This window comes from Nannospalax galili, unplaced genomic scaffold (genome assembly GCF_000622305.1).
Source record: "Nannospalax galili isolate Female #2095 unplaced genomic scaffold, S.galili_v1.0 scaffold816, whole genome shotgun sequence".
NCBI lineage: Eukaryota > Metazoa > Chordata > Mammalia > Rodentia > Spalacidae > Nannospalax > Nannospalax galili.
In genome coordinates this window covers 233239-238417 of record NW_008338116.1, presented here as the reverse complement: position 1 = coordinate 238417, position 5179 = coordinate 233239, and positions in this window count along the sequence as shown.

Genomic DNA, 5179 nt, shown 5'->3' with positions numbered 1-5179 from the left:
TTGATTATGAGTGTCATTTCTTTTAGCTTGCATTAGGCACTCATCTCTAAATAGGGCTTCCCATTGTACGAATAATGGACTGGGGAGGGTAGATCTACAAATGTCTCTCCAATCCTGGGGAAGCAGGTTAGTATTAAATGTTTGTAGTATAGATTTAGTACAAGGAGCATGAATGCCATCTTCACGTACAGCTTGGCGCAATTCCTTAAGTTCCGCTGTAGGAAGCGGATACCATGCCAATGGACGCTGCCTGGTTATTTGCAAATAGATAGGAAAAGACTCTATTGGTGGGATTTGGGAGACCTGAGACAACTGGGGCTGGGAATTTGGAAGTTGGGAGCTTTCACTGTCTCTAAGGCTACACAGCTCCTCTGTGGCTATAAGGCGTGTCTCCACAGGAGGCAGTCGAGGTGGAGGCGGTGGAGGGCATTTTACCTGAGAATCTTTGGCAGCTTTTGAAATTTGGGCTTTAGTATCTGGGCTTGTTGAATCAGCAAGAGAGGGGTGAGGATTAATTTTGCTGATGGGTGGATTTTGTCTTGCTTGGTCAGATTTTATTTTTGGAGCTGTTGAATTTTTTACTAAGCAATTTTTAGGGTCTTTTTTATCATTTAAAACCTCTCTTTTATTATTCCCTGGTGCCTGTAAGCTTTCTTCAATTTTAGGTGGGTTTTTAAGCATTTTTGGATGGCTGCCATTATTGGAAAAAAGGAAAGAGGAAAATTATGCTTTTCTTGGGCTTCTTTCTTATATGCCAAATGTGAAAGAAAGTTCCACACCTCTGGATCAGATATGTCTGCGGATATGATCCAGGGTGCAAATCGATACACCTCATTCCAAAATTTTAAGCTTTTCTCTTTTGCAATTTTAAGCCCTCTGGATTTGAGTAGAGCTTTTAGAGAATGAATTTGGCGCTTCCTTTGTCATGATACAGAGTTCCCATTGTAAGGGGGAAGATGTTTTTACAGCAATCGGACACTAGAGGGCAGAAGCGCCGTTGTAGAAAAAAAGTTGTAGTTTTAAATTTTTGTCTGAGAGCCGCTTTTGGCTGCAGGCGCTCGGCAGGGGCTAGCTAATTTGAATTTTCACTGAACTGGCTTTAGCTGCTGCTTGAACGCTTGGGGGCAGGGTAGAGGAATTTGCCTGACTCCAAAGCTTAGGTGGAGATCTCTGGAATTTTTGGGGATTTTTCTCTAACAGTGTTCAGATAGAAAAGTGGAGAAGGGATGGTTTCTAAAGGGACGTTCCTGAAATCAAAATTTCAGGGGATCACAGTGGTTCCCAGTCACAAGACCTGCCTGCAAATTTGAGAGGCTGGCGGCTACCCCTAATGGTTCTTACTTGGCCAATGCGTTACCAGGTTTGATATTAAAGAGATGTCTAGATAGAGGTCTTTTGTCCACACCTGTACAGGCAGTCGGGGTCTCCTAGGGGTTCAGAGAGACCTTCAGTTAACACCAGGGGGTAGCCCTGGCCAGGAAACCTCAGTTGTTTCTCTGGTCCTAGCGGTCCCTCGCGAGGACTTCTAGACCGGAAAAGAAAAGGACGAAATTTAGAAGAGAGGAAGAGATTAGATTACCCTCCTGAGTGGGAGGGATACTCACTGATTCTAGCGTTTCTGTGGGCACCAGCTCCTAGCTGGCACGAAGTTCAGAGGCTAAGCCCCACGTTGGGCGCCAGATATGGTGTGCACGCTCTCTGGGCGCACTCCCGGAATGGCACGGCTGGTCCGCAGGCTCCCCCGCCGTGCGTCTGGAGGAAGGCAGGTCTGGTCAGGCGGGCTTCTCCGTGTCTCTATGAGCCTCAGGCGTGGTGTGCGTAGGTATCTCGGGGTCGCTCTGGGCCCCTGGATCTCGGGGTCCCCGCCACACCTGGCAAGTCGTGGCACGGCTCTGGCCACAGGCATCTCTGGGAGCGGCAGCAGATAGGTTGCTGTCCGCAGCTCCGGTGCTGACAGCTTCTCTGCTACTGGAGCATTGTCTAGCTGAATTCTGTTCCTATTTCACCCATGTACTTTTCCTCAGGATGCGAGGTCCACTGGCCACTGAATCCCACGGGAAGAGTAGCGAGGAACAGCGAAAGCTAGAATGTCCGCAAGTCAGTCACGAGGGAGAGATTGAAGGCAGGAGACACAGGACTCAGCCCAGTCAGATTCAGTGTTACAGCTCTTTATTCCAAGTCTCAGTGACCCAGTTCCTGCTCTAGCTCCAGCTCCACTTCTAGCTCCAAATTATTGAGAGAAGACTAGGGTATTTATACCATGGGGGTAGTGGCAAAAGCTTTGGCTGTTAGATGCTTTGTGAGGCATTTTATTTACATATGGAAGTGGGTTTCTGCCAGACTGCTGTCTGCCTGGAAAAATCACACAGGAAAGCATGGTACCTTTCAGAGCCAAAGGCCATGTTTATGTTATGGCATTTGTGACGGGCCCTTCAAAAGGAGTCAGGAAGGATGCCAGGAAGACACCCTGCTATGAAAGGAGCCCTCAGCACATGATCCCGAGCTGCATGAGCTGTCCGGTCATGAAGGGACTTCTACTTTGCATAACAGAGGTCTCCAAGAGAGTGAAAAAAAAAATAACCCTTCCAACAAATGTCACTGGAACAGTTGGATATTTGCATGTAAACACTAAAGTCAGTGTTGGGGATGTACCAGTGATGGAGTGCTTGCTTAGCATGTGAAAGACCCTGAGTTTAATCTCCAGTATGAGAAAAAACAAGCAAGCAAACAAACAAATCAACACATTCCATCCAAACCTGCTGCCATTTGCAATAAGTTTGCCATATGAGCTCAAAATTGAGCTTAGACTGAAATACCAAGCCTAAATCTATAAAATAAATGAAAAAATAGACAAAAGCTTGTGTAGATTTGGGTAAAGATTTCTTAGGTATAGCCTGGTGCCAAAAATTTGATGTTGGTTTTCCTCAAAATTATGAACTTCTTTTCAAAAACACTGCTGCGATGTACAATAAAAGGATGGACCATGCCAACTGCTGGTGAGGATTTGCAGCAAATGGAACTCTCCTATATCGTTGGTGGAACAGTAAAATGGTATAAATACTGAAAAACAAACATATATTTAGCCTATGACAAACATTTTACTCTTAGGTATTTACTTAAGAAAACAATGAAAATATGATCCATACAAGAACTTGTAGACAAATATCAACAGCAACTTTATTTGTAGAAACCGAAAGCATTTATAATCCAAATCTCCATCAACAGATGAATGAACAATGTAACTGGTATATAACTAAACAAAGGAGCAGTAGTTAGCATTAAACAGGCATTAACTATTGATGCCTGAGCAACATGGATAAATTTGAAAGTAACTGTGCTGAGGGACAGAGCCAGACTAAAAAGGATATGGGTTATGTGATTCCATTCATATAAAATTCTAGAAAATGCAAGGTAATCTATAGTAGTTAGTGGTTGCCCGGGGATGCACTGGAGCAAGAATAGGACAGAGGGATTGCAGCGATGCAGGGGGAGACTTTTGGAAATGACGATTGCATTCACTATGTTAATTGTGGGCAATTTTTTCATCCCTGTGTACATGTATTACAGTTTACCAAATTGTACACTTTAAGTAAAGTTCATTTAATGTCAGTTACACCCCAATAAAACTAAAAAAAAGTTCCAGATGATTTATATACTTTTATCTTAAATGTCATTTAGTGTTTTTTTTTTTTTTTTTTTTTTTGGTCTTTTTGAAAAAGGGTCTCCCTGTAGCCCCAGGTGTCCTGGAACTCACTATGTAGACCAGGCTGGCCTTGAACTCACAGAGCTCCACCTGCCTCTGCCTCCCGAGTGCTGGGATTAAAGGCATGCACTACCACGCCTGGCCATTTAGTGATTTTTAAGGTCAAAAACCCCTCAAAGTTAAATGAGAAGTTGTATTTCTAAAGAGTTAAAAGTTATGCTCTCTCCTACCCGCAGGCCTCTCTCCAGGGAAAGTCCATCAAGCCCTCCCGGCCTTGACTCCTCCAGCCTCATTCACCCTCCCATCTCCCCCGCTGTTCTCTCCTCCTAGTTTGGTCCTTGCCCCATTCCTTGTCTTGGTGCCACTAACACCTGGGGAACCAATACTGCTTCCTGATCCTTTTCATCCACACCAACTTGGTGCCTTCTCTAGGCCCCAGGAGCACTGCTTCTGGGCCTGGCCCTGTGCTCAACTCCCTCTGCTTCTCTGGGCCTGCAGAACCCACCAGCCTCTTTCTGGGACACTGGGGATGACCTTTTCTCTTCCTGATCCTTTGCATCCAGACCAACACAGCTCCTCAGTGCAGTCCCCAGGAGTCCTTGGGGCCTCTTCCTGCCCCATCTGCCTTTGCATCTCTGGGTGGCATGGCCACCAGCTGCCCTAGACCAGCATCTTTCCTGGGCCAGGCTCCCAGGCCAGTCCAACCCCCAAATTCCTGAGGCCAAAATCGTTCCTGGAGGGATCCAGAGCTTAGGAGAAAGCCTGAAAACATCTGACCCTCAACTGAATTGCGCCCCTGTGGGAATTCCTGAGGACAAAAGCACTCTGGCCAATCCAATATAAAATCAAAAGAGAGAACTGGAAGCTTAGAAGAACCAGCTTTTCATGCCCCAAAAGTAAACCACAAAGACACATAAAGTTCACAAAAAGAAGCAGACCTAAACTTAAAGGCCCGAGTCTCACACAAGAATCAGAAACTATAAAAGAAAAGGAAATTCACATGTCAAAGTCTCAAAGAAAAAATAATAACATGAAAACCCAAAATAATATATCCCCACCAAGTAACAATAGTCCTCTAGAGGAGTACAATGAAAACTCCCTAGAGATAATTCAAAAGAACAATTATAAATATGATAAAACAATTCAGTGAATTTAAAGAACAAGCAAACAAAGAAATCAAAGAATTGAAGGAAGATAGGGACAAACTTCTGAATGAATTCAGAAAAGAGTTAGAAATATTGAAAAATACTCAGGCTGAAATGAAGAAGGAAGTGAAACACTCACTACGCCAATTAGAAATGATAGGAGAAAGCCTCGCCAATAGGATGAATGAATGGAAAACAGAGTATCGAGAGTGGAAGATAAAGTGGATGAACTGGACCACTCAAGCAAAGATTATGAAAAATTTAAGAAATCACAAGAATGGAATATGCAGGAATTGAGTGATACCATAAAAAGACCAAACTTGCGAATCAT